General features: G+C 43.4%; 1 long non-coding RNA gene and 1 pseudogene across 3 annotated transcripts; both read right to left on the reverse strand.

Moving 5' to 3' along the window:
• Positions 1-1,079: 1,079 nt before the first annotated feature.
• Positions 1,080-19,033, reverse strand: LOC103542490 (uncharacterized). 3 transcript variants are annotated; one of them, XR_011539646.1, is made up of 5 exons: positions 18,824-19,021; positions 17,360-17,494; positions 15,953-16,141; positions 2,023-2,239; positions 1,080-1,255 (listed from the first exon to the last, which is right to left on the reverse strand). It is a non-coding gene; the product is annotated as an uncharacterized lncRNA (long non-coding RNA). The 3 variants fall into 3 exon arrangements; XR_011539645.1 differs by lacking the exon at positions 1,080-1,255 and adding an exon at positions 4,344-4,596 and having other exon boundaries at positions 1,606-2,239; positions 18,824-19,033; XR_542716.2 differs by lacking the exon at positions 1,080-1,255 and having other exon boundaries at positions 1,606-2,239; positions 18,824-19,025.
• LOC103545734 (ATP synthase subunit ATP5MJ, mitochondrial pseudogene) lies at positions 6,091-6,476 on the reverse strand (annotated as a pseudogene).
• Positions 19,034-20,855: the final 1,822 nt, after the last annotated feature.

Here is a 20,855-nt window from a genome sequence, read left to right on the forward strand (position 1 = left end):
CTCCACTACGTGGCCCCTAAGAGCTGCGATTCCTCCCTGCCTGCACGGGGGGGGGGGGGGGGGGGGGGGGGGGGGGTCCAGCCCTGGGCCCCGGCCACCTCCACCTGGCTCCCTGAGCCTAGAACAGGCCCACAGGAGGCTCCACGCTGGGTCGCCCGAGCCAGGTCGGCGAGGCCCACTGCCAGGTGGTGGTCCTGCCGCTCCAGGTCTGGATGGGAGGACAAGAGCTAGCTGGACAGTTACTGGAATTGGTTGGGTGGGATCCTTTCCAATAGTTCCTGCCAGAGCCTGAGCTGCCTGCCCTGTGGCTGCCTCACAAGTTATACTAGAAGCTTCTTCACAAATTGTCTTTTCTCTTCCTCCCTGCTTGCTTTTGCTGGTGAACACACGGGAGCCAGGTTCTGCTCTTCAAACACCGGGGGGCCTCACAAAATGCACGGCTTGCTAGCAGGTGGCAAGCTTGGTGGAGGCCTCTTTTTTTCCCTTAGTTCTGTCTCCCACTGAGGGCATCTCGTGAGGAAGGACCCAATAAATAGTGGCTGAACCGTGAATGATTGCTCACATTTGCATTGCGCCTTCCAGTTTACGAAGTGATTTCACTGAATCTTCTCAGGAGAGTTAGGCCGCGCCCTCCCTCCTGAACAGCTCTGGGGGCCTGGAAGCTCCTGGTGGGCCCACTCTTCTCTGAGGAGGAGGAGGAGAAAGTACCAGGAGTGGTGTCCCAACCCCACGACGGAAATAAAGAGACTGAGAAGAAGGAAAGATGCTCTGGGGTCCTCAGGGACCTGGGGCGGAGTCCTTTGACAGAGGAATTAGAGAGTGAGCTAAGCTGAGGATATGTATTGGGTGCCACTGTGGGGCAGGCACTCTCGAAAGGAATTATTTACTCTAATCCTCACAAGAGCCTTATGAAGAGGGTGGTATTCCCATTTCACAGGGGGAAATGGTGGCCTGGAGATATTAACTAACTTGCCCAGGCTCACACAGCTAGGAAGTGACAAGCTGAGCTTCAAGCGCCGGTGTCGCCATCTGCAGAGAATAATTTGTTAACGTTTCGTTTGATTACATCACCAAGCTCCTTTTTCCTGTGCTGGTTCCTGTGCATTGTTTATGTGGACCCTCCCAAATGTCAAGGATGAGAGAATTCTGGTAGTGATTTGTTTGGCAACTTCACTGGGTCAGAGTTCAAAGTAAGCACATTAGGGAAGACTTCTCAAAATGTAGTCTGTGGACCGGGGTCCAAAATGCTACCGTTCTGCCGAAAGATAAATACAAAAACCGAGATTAACCACTAAAAACATAAAACAAGGAGTTTCAACCTTAGCACTATTGATATTCTGAGCCTGACAATTCCTTAGTGTCGGAGGCTGTCCTATGCCCTGTAGGATCTTAGCAGCAGCCCTGGCCTCTACCCACGAGATGCCAGGAAACACCACCCTCCACAACTGTGACAACCAAATGTCTCCAGACATTGCCAAATGTCCCCTGGGGGGGGCAAAGTCACGGCTTCCCCACTCCAGCTGAGAACCACTGTTTAAAAGCAATTTGACAGACAGAGGAATTTAATGTCTGTTCGATCTAATAATAAAAATATTGGACCTTGAATTTGATATGTCTTTGTTGTTTTTTAATTTCATTTTTCCAGTAATCCATTTTTATTGATTCTATTCAAGTATCGGTCTGCAAGGCATTGGGGAAATAAAAAGCAAAACAAAGCTGGTCTTTCAGCACCAATGGTTTGGGAGGCCCTGTTGGGGGGTGAATAAAACAGATACCCAGGTATGAGAAGGCCGCTGGGAGAAAAGTGAAACCATCCCGTCAGGTTCCTGTCCTTTCTTGACCAGTAGTTGTGGTTTGTGGACCTAACAAAGCCTTTTAACATTTTAATTTGTTTTTTTCACATGTGGCTCAGCTTATGGTACAAAATGAAAAAGCCCACTCCAGCGACAAGGCTCCCTTAGGATTACCAGCTTCTCATCATGCATCCCCTACAAGATTCTCCCAGTGCGCAGACAGACACACCTCCACATGTCCTCTTTCCCTCCCTCCTGTGATGGACTTCTGAGGAGTGGCAGGGCTTATGCCATTTCGGGCAGTGCTGCAGCCGTCATCCGTGTACATGCAAGCAGGGAGCTGTTTTGATAGATGACTCTGCAACTAGATTACTTTCAGGCTCTTTGCAATACTGTTTTCATTGTCGATGTCATCAACTCAGCTCTGTCTATTAATATATCTTCTTCTGATTACAAAAGCAATATATGGTTATTATAAAAATTCAAATACCACAGAAACATGTAACTCTAAATGTAAAAATATCTTATAATCTCACTCTGCCTTGATCCTCACTGAAATCACTATGAAGTTAGAGATTTAGTCTTCCAGAATTGTATAAGTGTGTGTGTGTGTGTGCATGTGTACCTATAAATGTATATTTATTTAAACAAATGGGATCACACTGTATATTCTGTCCTATAAGTATCAACCTTAGATATTAAAGGTTACATACAAAATGCCAGCCAAAGGTTTCTGATATTTAAACAAGAACAATTCAAAAGAATCTATCTGTAAAGCAAAGAATTACTGAGAATACATCTCTCCAGATTTTAGAAATGTGAAAATCCACTGATGTGTGGCCATATGGTAGCACATTTATTTCCTTGAAGTTCACCCAAAAGGATTGTTCTCATGCAGTATTTATTAAAATGTATGTTTTCTGTCTAACATTATTGAACAAAACAAATATTTCCCTGGACCAGCCTAACCATCTTATTAACTGTAAATTGCATTATCTGAAATGCAATCAATATTCTTCTGGTATACAATGCTCCTAACATATAATTCTAAACCGCATTAGCAGACAGAGAAGCCTGCATAAGATTTAACAGGCTTTGTCTTGTCTAGCCATTGTTCAGATTTCTTCATCCAAACCCTGCAGTCTGAACTGAGCATTAATTATCACCGAGAGCAGGGAAAATGTCATTTTAAAAAGCCACCATTGACAATCGTAGGTAAAGAAATAGCACTTTCAGGTTTGATACCCAAACCTAACACTCCTTCAAAGAATACGTTTTGAGCATATTTTCTATTCCAAGCTCTGAGCTGGGTGCTGTGGGTGATACAAAGACAGTTAAAACATAGTCCCTGCCCTGGCGGAGATTTCTTAAGAGATGGTTTCTCTCTTTAAGAACGAATAGACTTTAAAACATTCTACTCTTTGGTGATTTAAGCTCATGTACGGATATCAAGCAAAATTATTTGCTTTCAGGGAAGCATTTTGCCATTTAGGCGCATATTAATATCCCCTTCTCAGTGTAGACATCTCTCACCTAATGCAGAATAGAATTTTTTAAAGTTTCCTTAAAGTGAATTTCCGCTAAATGAATCCTTCCATTATAAATTCAGATAGGCTTTCTGCAAAACAAAACAAAACAAAAAAGACAACAGCACTGCCTTTAAAGGTAAGAAAATTATACTGAAAAAAGTAAGCAGCTACAAATCTCATCTACTGAAAATGCACGCTTAACTGTACAGCAGTTAGCAAGTACTCCACGCATTTTCATTATTGAACTAACAAATTAATAATAATAACATTGGCCATATTTTTTCAATTCTCCTCTGTCCGTGAAAGGCTTATCTGCTTACTAAATCTGACTCAGAAAATGCCAACATGACCACCCCTGCAAAAGAAAAGATCTAAATTTATCCAGAAACCCTGACGGCAATTCCGTGTCTCGCGGTTTCGCGCCTGGTCCCCCTGTAGCTACCGCAGTTCCTGGAGCTTTAGGATTTGCTTAAGCTCTACTTTACCCTCAAACCTCCATACATTCCTAGTTGTATCTCTACAGCAATTTTTTATACGTTTGCTTTAATTATGCTTCTAGAATTTGCTTTCATCTTACCAATTTATTAGGTAAAGAGGTGAGTGGGTAGTTGTTTAGTTTCCTGAGACGACAGAATCTAATATCCAAGCCTTAATATGAGCGGCCTGATTTCTAAAAACACACCTGTCTGCTTACCAATCTGGTGAACCTGACCCCACAAACACCACCACTGCTCTCCCAGGGAGGCAGCTCCAAGACATCTGAAAATGTCACTGATGAAGTCCCCGCCAGGGGATTAGAGACCTCGTGGTTGCACACGGTCTGCTAGGAAATCATGCTTGTGTGTACACATACGTTTAGAACTACTAGAAATGCTGAATTTCAGATGAAATTATTACTAACTCTACCTTGCATAACTGAACCTTTCTACTAGTTCTTAAGTTTTCCCACAACAGCGTTTATGCTAGCTCTATTCTTATCTCAGAGCTTCACTGAAAACATAATCTTTATAATTCACCCAACTCTGCTTTTGGTGAGGCCCCTGGGGAGCACGGGTCTATTTGCTTTCTGATTCAAGTTGGTGTCTGTCTGCCTGTGTTTCTCTCTCTTTCTCTCTTCCACCTCTTCTCCCTCCTTCCCCTCTATCGACGTAGTCTTTTTTTCCTGCTTCGAGCTCCAGATGGTAGTGATAGACTAGCATTTCTCTAGCTTTCTCTGTCTTTTTTTCTGCAAATTTTATAGCCAAAAGCCAGTGTCCAGCAGGTACATCAGACGCCTGTGGGAGAAAAAAATCCTGAGTTCCACTAGCCACTAAAAGAAGAAAATCACTTAAACTATTGCCATATAATTTGCTATAATATCCAAATTCACAGGCTTTAGGCTGCAAGGCTTCCCTTAGCAAGGGACATCCGTAGAAATCCTGATATTCAACTGACATCATCATTGCACCTTAATCTTGACCTCACATACTCACACTCGGTACACACACACACAGACACACTGACACAAACATACACACTCACACACATACACATATACACACAAACACACTCGCACACACACATTCACTCAACTTATGAGGTTTCAAGCATATAGAACTTCAAATGACATCAGCCATGGTGACTATAATTTTATGGGCTGGCAAAACCCAAAAATGAAGACTCTAAAGTGTTTTAACAGTAGCCCACAGGTCAGCACTACAATTTCCTGCTGGGATGTCACTCCACTGGTAAATTTCTTGGGATGACTCTCTCCTCTGTAATTGTCCAGGATTGGTCCCCAGCAGGTACTAGCTCCTCCCTCCAGAACTTTCCTGGTGTACACAATACTATCACTTACCAAAATCTACATATGATATATTTTACTTTTATTATTATTCCTATTTTTTAATCATCTAATTTTTGTATTATACTTTTAATTGCGGTGACATTGGTTTATAACACTATATACATTTCAGGTGTACATCACGATATTTCGATTTCTGTGTAGATCACATCACGTTCACCACCCAAAGACTAATTGTCATCTACGACAATACACATGTGCCTACTCACCCCTTTCATGTTCCTCCCTCCCCCCTTCCCCTCTGGTAACCACCAATCCAATCTCTGTCTCTATGTGTTTGTTTGTTGTTGTTTTTATCTTCTACTTACGACTAAGATCATACGGTATTTATACTTTCTCCCTCTGACTTATTTCGTTTAGCATAATACCCTCAAGGTCCAGCCATATTGTCACAAATGGCAAGATTTCATCTTTTTATGGCTGAGTAGTATTCCATTTTGCATATATACCACATCTTCTTTATCCATTTGTCCCTCAGTGGGCACCTAGGTGGCTTCCAAGTCTTGGCTATTGTGAATAATGCTACAATGCATATAGGGGTGCATATATCTTTAGGCATTCATGTTTTCATGTTCTTTGCATAAATACCCAGCAGTGGAATAGCTGGATCATATGGTAGTTCTACTCTTAATTTTTTAAGGATTCTCCATACTGTTTTCCATAGTGGCTGCACCAGTTTGCACTCCCACCAGCAGTGGGTGACAGTTCCCTTTTCTCCACATCCTCTCCAACACCTGTTATTTCTCGTCTTGTTAATTATAGCCATTCTGACAGGAGAGAGGTGATATCTCATTGTAGTTTTGATTTGCATTTCCCTAATAATTAGTGATGTTGAACATCTTTTCATGGGCCTGTTGGCCATCTGTTTATCTTCTCTGGAAAAATGTCTGTTTCAGATCCTTTGCCCATTTTTTTTTTTTTTTTTTTTTTTTGCATCTCATAGGTACATTTATTCAGGCCATGAGGAAACGGCACTCCTATAAGTGTACAGCGATGTTCCATGTGTTCATCTAACATAGCTTGTTGAAATTTACAGCCAGATTGACATTCCATCTGATGCGCACTCCAAGTAAAGCTGATTAATGATGACCACGTGCAGGCACAGGACTCGAAGCTTTCAAAGCTTTACTTCTTTTGTCAGCACTCCTGATTTGATAAACAATGAAGCCCATCAACCCCATTCCTGCCCAAATCTCCTGGTAAACTTGGGTATAGTAGGGCTTCATGGGGACCCAAACATTTTTGATAAGGCTTTGAAGCATCTCGGCGCAGGACCAACGGCTCAGGCCACCACTTTTGCCCATTTTTTAATTGGGTTAGTTCTTTCGTTGTTGAGATGTAAGAGTTCTTTATATATTTTGGATATTAACCCCTTGTCAGATATATGGTTTGCAAATATCTTCTCCCAATTGTTAGGTTGTCTTTTCATTTTGTTGATGGTTTCCTTTGCTGTGCAGAAGCTTTTTAGTTTGATGTAGTCCCATTTGTTTATCTTTTCTATTGTTTCCCTTGCCCAGTCAGACATGGTACTTGACAATATGCTGCTAAGACTGATGTCAAAGAGTGTACTGCCTATGTTTTCTCCTAGAAATTTTATTATTTGAGGTCTTATATTCAAGTCTTTAATCAGTTTTGAGTTAATTTTTGTATATGGTGTAAGAGAATGGTCTACTTTCATTCTTTTGCATGTGGCTGTCCAGTTTTCCTAACACCATTTACTGAAGAGAATTTCCTTTTTCCATTGTGTGTTCTGGCTCCATTGTCAAAAATTAGCTGTCCACAGATGTGTGCATTTATTTCTGGGCTCTTGATTCTGTTCCATCGATCTGTGTGTCTGTTTTGGGCCAGTACCATGCTGTTTTGATTACTGTAGCTTTGTAGTATATTTTGAAATCAAGGAGTGTGATACCTCCAGCATTGTTCTTTTTCTTCAGGATTTCTTTGGCTATTCGGGGTCTTTTGTTGTTCCATATAAATTTTAGGATTCTTTCTTCTATTTCTGAAAAATGTCATTGGAACTTTGATAAGGACTGCATTGAATGTGTAGGAAGTATGGACATTTTAACTATGCTAATTCTTCCAATCCAAGAGCACAGAATATCTTTCCATTTCTTTGTGTCTTCTTCAGTTTCTTTTAACAATGTTTTATAGTTTTCAATGTACAGATCTTTCATCTCTTTGGTTAAATTTATTCCTAGGTATTTTATTCTTTTTGTTGCAATTGTAAATGGTATTGTTCTCATAATTTCTCTTTCTGCCACTTCATTGTTACATGTGATGTTTTTTAAAGGGAAGGGGGATAGGAAGTGGAACATTATAAGTCAAGTTTGGTGGGAAGAGAAAATGAGAACTCCAGTACCAGCTTTGGTATGTTGTTTTGGGTTGAACTGTGTCCCCAAAAAAGATATGTTGAAGTCCTAACCCGCGATACCTCAGAATGTGGCCTTATTTGGAAATAGGGTCTTTGCAGATGTCATCAGTTAAGATGAGGTCATACTGAAGTAGGGTGGGCCCTTAATCCAAAATGACTGGTGTCCTTACAAGAAGAGGGGAGACAGCCATGTGAAGACAGACACTCAAGAACTCCACATGCTGATGGAGGCAGAGACTGAAGAAGGCAGAGATGGAAGGATGCAGCTGCCAGCCAAGGAATGCCAGGGTCGCCAGCAACACCAGAAGCTGGAAGGGGCAAGGACGGTAGGACGGATCCTACCCAGAATCTCAGAGAGAACACGGCCCTGCTGATACCTTGATTTTGGACTTCTAGCCCCCAGAAAGGTTAGACCATCAATTTCTGTTGTTTTAAGCCCCTCGGTTTGTGGTACTTTGTTACAGCAGTCCTAGGAGACATTTTTGCCTTTATCTTCCTTTAATTCTTTCAAATCACACATTTAATTTGTGAATATAGTCTCAATTTAAGTGATTCAAATGATCCTAGAGAATAAATACCAAAGAGGTGAAAGTCCCCTCCCTCCGCCCCCTTCCCACCCTCCTCCTCAGAGGGAACCATGTTCACAGCATTCCTGCCCTGCTGATTGGCTTCCTATGCATTTCCACCCATGGACATGTGCATAAGCACACAGAGTTGTTGTTTCTTTTTTTTTTTTTTTTGAGGAAGATTAGCCCTGAGCTAACTACTGCCAATCCTCCTCTTTTTGCTGAGGAAGACTGGCCCTGAGCTAACATCCATGCCCATCTTCCTCTACTTTATATGTGGGATGCCTCCCACAGCATAGCTTGCCAAGCGGTGCCACGTCCTCACCCGGGATCCTAACTGGCAAACCCCGGGCCGCTGAGAAGCGGAACGTGCAAACTTAACCACTGCGCCACCGAGCTGACCCCACACAGAGTTTTTGTGTTTTTTTTTTTGAGGTCTGCCTCATGTATTCTTTTTTTTTTTTTATTAAGATTGTGATAGATTACAACCTTGTGAGATTTCAGTTGTACATTATTGTTAGTAATGTTGTGGGTACACCACCTCACCCTTTGTGCCCTCCCCCCACCCCCTGGTAACCACCGATCGGTTCTCCATGTCTATATGTTAACTTCCACCTATAACCCACACAAAGTATTTTTAAAAAAATAAATGTCATTCCTTTTCTAACCCTAAACCTCCATAAGCCCATAGGCCTTCCTTCTCCTCTTAGACATGGCCTAGATATACAATCTGAACTTTTTTGCAATGTAAGATCTTCACATTGTGCTCTCAGAGTTTTGCACTTTTAGGATTCAAGTTGAGGGTTCCATGGAAACTATTTGCAAATGCCTTTTAAAAGCAATTTTTATGTAAGATTAGGACACTTTAATTCCACAATTATATGCAATCTAATACAGGTCCCGTGACAAATGAAAATGGATGTTGCAGAGAAAAAGGGTAAGCTGTTCCTCTAAGGCTAACAGCAATCAAAGTCCGGATTTACTCTGAGAGGGAAGTCCAACATGCTCGCGAACGATGTTTACATAAATCGTCTCTATCGTGTCCACAAGTTCAGCGATTAGAGTTCAAAGTTTCCATACTGAATGCAGACTTTATGAAGATTCTGCAAGCTACTGAACGTGTCATGAGAATCAGTCCCTTCTGCGCTTCAGCTTACCTTGCCTCTCTTGCGTGTCTCTGGCCTTACAAGCCCGGGGTCCTTGTTAAAGCCTCTTTCCTTTGCCCTCTGCACACAGCCCGTCACCAATGCACTTGCTGCCTTGGACCTTCTCCCCTTCCTCAGAGGCAGCCGCGGAGCCTTCAAGACCTCTCCCTGGATGGTATCAGCGTCTCCTGACCAGACCCTTTGGCTCGGACTCACTCCTGCTCTAAGCTCTCTGGCACCCTGGTGCCCTTGAAAACTTCCGGGTGCAAATCTTCTTTGTTTTGCCATATGAGACGAAGTAGGCTAGGCAGTTTTCCGGGGTAAAGATTTGAGGTACCATCCTCTCATAAGAAAAGTGTGGCCTTGCCTTCAGGAGCTCTGTGGGCCACCTCCTCATGGGCTGGCTGACTCTCCATCAGTGAGTCCCTGGGAATGGTATATAATGAGAACCAGGATACTTACGAGGGAGGAGGGGTAAGATCCATAATTTTCTACTGTATTCTTAAGGGCATGCTTGATTCCACAAAATAAGCATAAGAACCACTGACTTTAAATATTAGAATCTCTTCTGAATTTCAACGCTGGCCAGAGGTGAGATTTCAGTTGGCTGTTCATTCATTCACTCATTCATTCATTCATTCAAATGAAGGCGCCAGGGCCACGAACTGTCCTCCAGGGTGAATCCTTCATCAGGGTAGATCACAAGACGAGAATACTCCTGCACAGCCGAGGCTTCTTGCAGAAAAGCCTTGGTTGAACTATGGTTCAGGGTTATAACCGTGGCTTTTTATCGTCAGGTTGTTTTCAGGACCTCATCGCTGAGAGAAGCCAAGGTGACTCATACAGGTTTTTGGGAGAATGAGGCAGCACCTGCCTGTGAAACTGTTGGAGAATCACCGAGTTTTCCGAGGTCACAGACAGTTGGCAACATATTACCTTTCTCCAAACACCAGCTCCTCCTCCTGACCTCCTGGAGTGGTCAAATGGTCGCCCCCAAAAGACATCTCCACTCACAACCTGTGAACGTGACCTTATTTGGAAAAAGGGTGTTTAGAGACGTAATTAAGAATCTCGAGATGAGATCTTCCAGGATTAGGATGAGCCCCAAATCCAGTGACAAATATGCTTTTAAGAGAGGAGAGGCAACGCAAGGATGGAGACATAGATTAAAGAGACGCGACTACAAGCCAAGGAACGCCAAGAGTTGCTGGCAACCACCAGAAGCCAGGAGAAGCCACCAGGAACTGGAAGAGAGCTGGGAAACATATCCCCTCAGAGCCTCCAGAAGGAATCAACCCTGCAAACACCTCAATTTCAGACTTCGAGCCTCCAAAGCTGGGAGAGAATACATTTCTGTTTTCATAAGCCACCCAGTTTGGGGTAATTTGTCATGGCAGTCCCAAGCAAACAAATACACCTCCTTGTTTCTGTGGATGTGACCTTACTCTCCTTGCTTCCACTTTGTCCCTCTTCCGTGTTTTGTCAACATAACAGCCGGAGTCAGAAGTCGTTCTTCTGCTGAAAGCCCCCGTGGCTTTCCTCCTCCTGATACTCTACCATCACCCCCTCCTCCTCAGCAGGGCAAGCTCCTACCTCCGGGTAACCAGAGAGTTCCTTTCCTCAGCCTCTCAGTTCCTTATGGAAAACATCCCCTCTCTGAGATCTGCCCTGACCTCCGTGTTTAATACTACACCTGCCACACTCCCTAGCTGCCTCAGTACTCAATTTTTCCCCATAAAACATACCACCATCTAACACAGTATGTCTCATAGTTATTTATTTTGCTTTTTTATCTGTCTCTTTCCCTTGCCCCCCTGCCAATTAGACTGTAAGTTCCATGAGGGTAGTCAGTACTCAATACATTTCTGTTGAATGAATGAATGGATGAAATAAATGAGTGATGTATTCTCCCATCCTCCAGCGGAACTCTCTATATCACCTTTAACTCCTCTATCTCAACTCTCACTCTCCACGTCTAAATTCATCCGGACTTACTCACTCCTCATTTCTGATTGCCTCTGATCCATCCCTTCCTCCTTTTGGTCATGGCTACCACCACCATTTTGCCCAGTGACCCCTGAATTAGCTTCCTAAATAGTCTCCCTGCCTTGGCTCTTCCCCCAGTACATCCTAAATTGTCACTGTCATGTTAATGTTCCCAAAAACATCACTTTGACAACGTCTCTCCCCAACCGAAGAAAAGGGAAAAAAACCACAAAGGTTTTGAAAGATGAGATCATGAGTGATGTTTATCTTCCTCTTCATACTTTTCCATTTTTTCTGATTTTTCGTCATTAAAGATAAACTCTCTTTCTTATAACAAGTTATTGAAGATGAAACACCCAAATGGTTCCTTCTTGCCTACATGAATGCCCTCCACAGTGTGGTCCCCACTGCCTGGATGTCCTCAGTTCCTCTCTCCTCACCTCTGAACCGTCTTCATCCCTCTATGCGCAGACGAGGCTGAACTCTGACCTGAACTTCAGTGAGAGAGTCTCCCCGGATCCTGTGAAAGGAAGCCAGATGCACCAAGGAAATTCCAAGGCATGAGGGACCACAGACGCAGTCAGACGGAAGACGTATGTCAGAGTGGCAAATGTGACCAAGCCAGGATCCCCAACGGCAAACACGAGGTCTCAGTCCCATTCCTTGCTCCAGCCTCCTGAAATTCCTTGTCCGCACTCTGGTATACTTCATTTGAATTTGGAATGTTGCCCTGATTTTTCTCATTGCTTACTTTTTTAATACTTGCATGGTCATTGTGCGTCACTGCTCAATAAACTATAAGAAATCTAAAAACACAAGTCCTCTTCTGATGATAAATGAAACTGATTTTTTAGAGCCATTTGGATTCACCAGAAACTACTGCCTTTTAACACGTGTCTGAACTCTTACCAAATTATCTTTAGGGCTTTGGGCTAGAAAGCAAATTGCATTATGTTCTTCTAAAAGTACATCCTTCCAGAATTATCTGTAATCCCTTCAGAGCAATCTTTGCAAGTCACTACTGGAATACATAATGTTATCAATTGTATTAGGTCGTAGAGTCACAGGGCTGGAAGAGAGCGAGAGAAGTGACAGATCATAGAACTGACAGATCCCAACTGTCTTCAAAACCACATCTTAGCTAAGCCAGAAAATAAAGGACCAAATGTGTTTGTTCCAAAACTACTTCCTGCTCCCACCTGCCCAAGTTGTAAAAATATTTTCACATAGAATGACACCAAATCCATAAACATTTAAATTTAAAAAGGGGATTAGGGAAGAACTTTCCAGTGCTGGGATCCGAGATTTTCCCCTTACTGTGCACATCCGTAGGAATCACGTGTAAAAACTCTGAAGCCAGCCCCACCCTTTCTGCTCCTCTTGTCACTAGGTTATCAGACAGGGTTAGCCACCGGGAGCCAAATCTAGTCAACTGAGTTGACCCCCACCCAAGTGCCCATGACAGAAGCAACCAGAAAGAAGAGACAGACTTTGTGCACTTATATCAAAACAATGGCTTCTTATCACCAAGGCCAGACTCATTCCAACTTGAGCAAACGCTAAGAAGCAATTTTTTAACAGGGTGAAAGCAAGTCAGGCCCTATCCTAAAATGAAATGTACGTCAGGAGTCCCAGTCTCACCTTTGTTGCCACCACTCTCCCCACCCTCCATGCTTGCTTTTCCACCTCTCTCCTTGGACGGTCAGACCTCAATGAACCTCCCACCACCCCTCAGTCAGAGCAGTGGGAGAGATGCTTTCCAGGTCCATTCACTCAGCACATGTTTTTGAGCACCTCACTGCACTGGGCACTTCACAAGGATATTCTCTTCTCTGATCTTCACTGCGTGACTCTGATATGGGCACTATGATGAGCCTCATTCAGCCGACAAAGGAACTGAGGCACAGAGAAGTTCAGTATCTTGCCCAAGGTCCCAAAGCTAGTAAGGAGTAGGTGAAGCCAAGACTTGAACCCAGGAAGTCCAACTTCAGTGGCCATGCTCTTAGCTTGCTTCATTCAGCCCCTCAGAGGCCTAGGCCTCCTCGTTGCTGATGGCAGCAGTGCTAATGTCAGGAAGAGGGAGAAGGGGCTGTAAGGAGAGGACCTGACCTAGCCTGGGGGTCGAGAACAGCTTCTCCAAAGGCGAGACATTGAAATTAAGGCCAGTAGATAGGAGAGTCAGCCTTAGAAAGAGGTAGGGAGGAACGTTTCAACCCAGGAAATGCATTCATTCATTCATCCAGGTTATGATGCCAAACTGCCAGTGAATGCTGCTTTCTCAGAGGCTTTGGCATCTTCAGCCTATTCCCCGGGCAGGAAGCAGAGATTGCTATTCATGCACCCATTAACCCTATAAATACGTATATATTTTTATTGAGGTCATAATAGTTTATAACATTGTGAAATTTCAGTTGTGCATTATTATTTGTCAGTCACCATATATGTGCCCCTTATGCCCACCTCCCAAACCCCTTCCCCTCTGGTGACTATTAATCTGTTCTCTTTGTCCACGTGTTAGTTTATGTTCCACATATGAGTGAAATCATGTGGTGTTTGTCTTTCTCTGTCCGGCTTATTTCGCTTAACATAATCCCTTCAAGGTCCATCCATGTTGCGCAAATGGGACAATTTTGTCTTTTTTATGGCTGAGTAGTATTCCATTGTATATATATATCACATCTCCTTTATCCAATCATCAGTCAGCGGGCACTTGGGTTGCTTCCACATCTTGGCTATTGTGAATAATGCTTCAATGAACATAGGGGTGCATAAGTCTCTTTGAATTGTTGATTTCAAATTCTTTGGATAGATAGCCAGCAGTGGGATGGCTGGGTCATATGGTATTTCTATTTTTAATTTTTTGAGGAATCTCCATACTGTTTTCCAGAGTGGCTGCACCAGTTTGCATTCCCACCTGCGGTTTATGAGGGTTCCCTTTTCTCCACATCCTTGCCAACATTTGATGTTTTTTGTCTTGTTAATTATAGCCATTCTAACAGGTGTAAGGTGATATCTCATTATAATTTTTTTTTTAAAGATTGGCACCTGAGCTAACAATTGTTGCCAATCTTCTTTCTTTTTTTTCCTGCTTTTTCTCCCCAAATTCCCCCAGTACACAGCTGTATATTATTTAGTTGTGGGTCCTTCTAGTTGTGGGATGTGGGACGCCACCTCAGCATGGCCTGATGAGCAGTGCCATGTCTGCACCCAGGATCCGAACCAGTGAAACCCTGGGCCACCAAAGAGGAGCGCATGGACTTAACCACTCAGCCACGGGGCCGGCCCCCTTATTGTAGTTTTGATTTGCATTTCCCTAATGATTAGTGATGTTGAACATCTTTTCATGTGCCTGTTGGCCATCAGTATATCTTCTCTAGAAAAACGTCTGTTCAGATCCTCTGCCCATGTTTTGATCGTAACCCTATAAATACTTATTGACCCCTTTGCTATGCATCGTTAACCTGGGGAATCAAGAGCTGCTGGAGGTTGTTTGGCAGGTGGATGCGAACTCTTCCTTTTCTTCCTGAGATCTTCACACGAAGGTCACCCGGCAGGTGAGGCCCACTCTGGGTGAAGGTCCTTCCCTTGATTTATTGGTAACTAATACCCTCTCCAAAGAAAGAGGCCAAGTGCTCCTGACTCTTGGCTCCCACAGAGTGCAGAGCAATGGGTGAGCTGTCATCTAAGCCACTCTGTATGGCTGAGTTCTGGGGAGGAAGCTAACCCAGGGGACAGATGGAAGGGATGGCTCAGCCAAGCAGCCCGCCCTCTGGCTCCCTGTGACCGCCCAGGGTTTGATTTACAGAGTTAAAAATCAGACCATATGGGAGGCTCCGTGATCTCGTATTCTGTGCTATTCCAGGTAGCGGTTATATGGGTGTGCTCACTATGTAAAAATGCATCAATGGTGTATCTTCTATATCTTTCATATACTTGAATTTAAAAGTTTATTTAAAATATCAGGCAATGCAGTTTACTTTCTGGTTATCAGCATTATGGGAAAAGATCGTATTTGAACTGAAAAGGACTTCTGAGAGCAGCTAGTCTGACATTTACCAAAGTGTGTTCCATGGAACCTTGGCCCCAAGAGATGTTCTGCCAAGAAGAAGTGGATTATGGGTCAAGTAAAGTTGAAAATGCTGCATACTATTTATTTTAGGGATTTACAATATCAGCTTCAAAACTGAGCTCATCGGTCTCAACACATCCCTGTCACCACCATCTCATCAATATTCTCCAGGTCAACATCACTTGCTCCATATTCCAGGAATGGGTCCCAGGATCCACCCAACGGCACGAGCTGGAAACCTGGGAGCTGTCTCTGACCCCTCTCTTTCCCTTACTTCTTGCAGTTACATCTCCAAATTTGTTCTCACATCTGTCTGCTTTTGCCCCATTTTCACTGCCATCACCAGCATCTCTCTTCTAAAACACTGGAGGCCTCCTAACAGTTCTGCCTCCATCAACCTGTTCTCTAACAAAGCAGCCGGAAGGATCTCTGCACCACGGAAACATCAAACCCCTGGTTAAAACCTTCAACAGGTTTTCGTCTCCCTTAGGATAAAGTCCAAAATCTCCGCAAAGGCTTCTAAGTTCCATAATGATCCGGCTTCAGGCTGGACTTTCACCAGTTTCCTTGACCTTCCACACCCTCTCCCTCAGCGGCAGTTGCTCTTTTCTCTGCCACCCCCACCCTCAACCTGGGCAGCTCCTACTCACCCATCAGCTCTCGGCCTCCGGAGGGCTCCCCACGCCGTGGCCCCTGAGCCCCCGCACAGCTGGCTGGAAACTGGCCTCTGCCTGTCAGCGTGTGTCTTCCACGCAGGATGAACTCTGATGGGCAGAGACTGTGTCTTGGGAGCTCCACCTGTCGTGATGCCTGGCTCAGGAGGCATTCCAGAGATGCTTCTGAATAAATGAGAATATTAAAGGTAAAATAAATACAAAACCCTTGTACACTTTACAGAACTCAGAACTTCCCAAACAAAATTGTCCACAGAATTCTTTTCCCACTCAGCCCACCAAACTCGTACTCCTCAGAGTCCTCAGGGGAAAAGTGGATCCAGCTCAGGTCTCTCATTTTACAGACGATTCTGAGGCCCCTCGACGTGAAAAGAACGACCCAAAGTCATTGAGCACGTTAGTTCTCGAAAGAGCGCAGTTTGTTCTCAGAAAATAACCTACGGCATAGTAAAATTTAACTAATTTGAACACTACCTGGAGCTGTTTTAAAGCTAAGAAATACCACAGAAATTCGAAATTCTAATTAAGGGAAGAGGGAAGCCAAGCAAAGAAGAGGAGAAGCTGGTTTCTCATTCACACTGAAATAAAATTGATTTATTAAGGAGCTAGAAGAAAAGTAAGAGTGAAACTGAGAAGAAAGTGTAGGTGAATATTTAACTGAATCCCCACTGGGAAGAACTTTAAACGGGAAAGCAATGGGAGAAACCATGCGGGAAAAGATGTGACGAGTGACAATCAGCCAGAGTCATCTCACTCCCGTGTGTGGCCCACCTGACCCACACAGTGCCCGCTTCTCTAGCCCTGTAAACAGAGCTGCTGATGCTCAACCAGATGGCTGACAAAGAGAAGGAGGTATTGTTAGCATAAGTGCAGGAAAATAGAGAAGCTTTGGGTAACGTGAAAGGAAAACAGGACTCAGATGCAATGTTCACTGATTATTAAAATTAAAACTCTGGACAAGCTAACTCGATGGTCGTTAGTTAATGAATTCAAATGAACCTTTATGGAGCGTGCATGACATGTGCCAGGATTCAGATTACGTGCCTTTGACCCCTGCAGGAATGTCTCTGAAGGAGAGAAAGGGGCCCGGGGTAAGGAGCAGCATTTTGGTGTATTAGCATCTAGCGTTTTAAGCTCAGAGAAGGTACCCGCTGCACCTGTTACAGGATGTGGCCCCGGAGGAGTTGTTTACTCTCTGATTTATCTACCTGATGAAATTGTTTTGAGGTGAAGTGAATGGTTCAGCTCCTAGCATAGCTCTTGGCAGGGAGGTAAGTCTTAATAACACCTTAAAGTGAGCCAACTTAACTTAGGTACTGCAGACCTAGGACTAAGACCTAGTCCCAGCAGATCTATGGGCTAAACTCCTCTCCCCCCACATACCCCTTTAACCTCTTTGATCAGCACTTGTTCCAATATTCCGTATTATTTCCTTTAGGTCAGCAGAGGAGGAAAAAAGCCTTTCTTCTACCCTCTCACGTTCAGTGTCCAGGGGCCTGTGAATTAAGCCTTCTCACTCTAGGAAGAAAACAAAGCACAGTTTATTTACATGTGTAGTGCTCACACCTGTGGGAGTGCTCTAGGATGAGTAACTCAAAGGGGTAGTTAGAATTTGGAGCTCACATACCTAACTCAGCAGAGAGGGCATTTACGAGTAGACCCACCCGAAAGAGGGAATTTATGGCCAACTTATTTCCCAGAAGTTGCTGCTTTTAGTCAGATAAGGGAAACTTCGAGAAGGCTTCTTTCTTCATCTGTTGATTCTCAATCACTTCAAGGTCAAAATAATTTTATACCAAAGTGGCATATTTGAGGGTGGCATATCCTGATTCCCTTCAGGCCCAATGCATATTACAAACGGGGGAAAAAGCTGATGCGTTCAACCAATTTCTAAAGATAAAGTTACCAGTAATGCAGTAAAAATGAGATAATATAAAGAAACATGTAAACTATTATACAAACTACAATGCTTACTTTTACATAAACTGCCACCTTAGTCAAAAGACAAAACTCCCAAATTTATAAGGATGTCACCAGAGCAATTATTCACCTTTGGAATACAATGTTTGACAACATTCCTAATATCTTTCTTAATCTGCTGCCTTTTCTAGATTACATGTATTTTAAAAAATCACTGAGTCAGCGAGCTTAGACTTCAGCAATCTCTAAGTTTTTCGTACCACCATTTTCCCAAGGGCAATTTTAAAATATCTTAATATCTTAAATTTGAGGTTTTCTTCATTTTTGTGAAATTCTCAACCCAGCTTCAATATTCCCAATTTACAAAGTTTTTCTCACTCATCACAATAGGTAATTAGAAAGTCAGCTCAAGTCTTTTTCTGAACAATTTCCTGGTTTTGACTTTACAGGAAGAGAACAGTAAGTTTCTAGGAAAACCCTATGAAGTGTGTTGAATAAGAGCTTTATTTTGACTAAGCGCAGGAAATCTATCAACATTTCTGGGGCGTAATTCATATCTGACAAATAAAACAGAGGCCCAGCCCCACGTCCTTAGCCGAAACCCTCTCTCTTAAGGAAAGCAACTTCATGTTTTCCTTGGCAATGTTTTCTATGTGCAAAAGACTTCGTGGGCAATCTCCTCTCAATTTGTCCTTAGCTTGCACTATAAATATTTAAAGTTTCCAAAGGTCACCAGTGGTTTGCGTTTTCCCAGTCAGTTCTTGAATAGGAATACCCCGGCCCCATGGTGGGTTGAGAAAAGATGAGTAAGTGATGGAGGATTTAAACTGCTGAAGAACTCCCAGAATAGGGTTTTTAGGCCACACGGGGGTTCCTGGGTAGCATCTATAATCACCCGAGGGAAAGAGGGGGTCTGGCTGGAGGCACCTGTTTGACTCCTGCCGACTCACTCTTAATCCCTAACCGGTAGAGACCCGTGTGCAGCAGACATCGGGATTTCCGGGGAAGGGGCTCCAAACGATGAAAAGATGAAAGGCGGGGCCTGCCAGTCCCGGGAAGGGGACCGGCGGGCGGGCGCCCCTCCCTCCCCGCCCGGCTTCCGCGCGCTCCGCGTGCGCACAGTCCAGACGCGGCCACGCGCTCCTGCAACGGACACGAAACCGGACAGCCGGCCGAGCAGCCCGGCTCGAGGCAAGCGCGTGACTCGGTTTCCTCATTTTTCAGCGCGGCCCGGCCCAGTGGAGCAGGGCGCGGACTCGCAGCCCGGCCGTCCGCACCCTGCCCAACCCGCCGCGCTCCGAGCCCTCGTGGCTGCCAACCACCCGCCGGGTTTACTTTCATATTTGGCTAGGCGCTACCCACAATGCATTTGTAAAAATGAAATGCAAAAAAGGTTATGATTTACATAATTCTTACAAACTCTACTTTTAAAAGAGCGATTTGTTTACATTGTATTTAATCCTGGAGTTTTACACATCTTAATTTTCACCGTCGTGACATAGGCCGCGGAAAGTCTCCTTACTTAGAAAAGAGGCTGCATGGGAACTATAAATAATCAGAGACACACGCTCATTTATAGTTGGTCCGAAGGTTGTGGGTTATTGTTAAACTGATTAACATTGTCTCCCCCCACAACCGTGTTTGACTGGCTGCGTGTTTTGCCTTCGTCAAGGACGGTGGTTGACAGTGTTCACATAAATTAATCAAAATGCACAGGAAAGTGATTTTAGCGTATGATTCGAGTAGGTAACGGCTTTCAAAATAGAGTAGTTCGTTATGGCTTTTTATAGCAAAATTAACTTTCCAGCGCTATTTATGCGTTAACCTTCAACATGCATAGAAAAAATACAGAAAGAATAACTTTGTTTTAATTAACTTTAAACTTATTAAAGCATGTATTTGGCTTTTAGAAATCTTATAATTAAGATTGTTAACTCGTGGTTAAACGGCGATGCATTTCTCATGATAAATGAGAAGGAAGGAGGGAAAACCCGATTGAAGAACTTTCCTTTCAAAGAGACATAGCACAGTCTCGTGTGTCTTATGTGTATTATAAATACAAATACATCTTTATAGACAGATAGAAAAAGTATATCAAATTACTAACAGTGTTTACATAACTCAGGAGAGGGATTTCAGACAAGGGCATTTAAAGAAATTTTCAAAATAAAAAAAAGATAAAGTTTGTTGCTATAAATTTAATAATTTTGTAGGTCTCTGTGAATGAGTAGATAATGTACATTTTTTTTTGCATTGGCTTCTTTATTTGTTTCATATATGAAGTACATAGGTTCACAGACCCCAATCGATATCCAATTTAAAACCAGGAAGGAAAGGAGGTTGTAAGTCAGTTTCCACTCTGTGGCAAGGCTTCCTGACTCCCCATTCATCCATCCTTTCTGTCTGCAGTTGTCAGACGCCGGCTGTCATCAGATTGGTTCAAGTGCTGTAATCCTTTAGAGTTTACACTAAGATTCAATCAACAGGTTCCGACACACTGGCTTTCTTCATTAACAAATAAACTCCACTGCTTTGTTGAGAAATGTGCACCCACTATCGTAAATGTGCTAAAAAAGAAAAGAAAAGAAAAGAAAAAAAACTTGACAACATTGGAGGGAAGGCTCTAGCTTTACTATATCTTGAAAGACAAAAAAGGGCATCATCATTTGTTCGTAAGGACCGTTCTTATGTGGGGAGAGCCTCCTAGGGAGAGCTCACGTTCACAGGCTGGTTGGAGGTCTTTGGAAACTGGTGCTTTGTGTCAGTCAGCCTTGTTGAACTTAAGTATTAAGTTAAATCCTGAATTAAAAAGCATTAAGATACAAAGTCCCCAAATTCTGGGCGACTGGTATTCTAGAAATGTTAGAATACCAGGATCTTGTTCAACGTTGTAAACATGATGGGCACTTCAATATCTGTTTCAGATGACTAAACAAAACCTGTCAGAAGCGAGGTCCAT

Source organism: Equus przewalskii, chromosome 4 (genome assembly GCF_037783145.1).
Source record: "Equus przewalskii isolate Varuska chromosome 4, EquPr2, whole genome shotgun sequence".
In the NCBI taxonomy this organism is placed as follows: domain Eukaryota; kingdom Metazoa; phylum Chordata; class Mammalia; order Perissodactyla; family Equidae; genus Equus; species Equus przewalskii.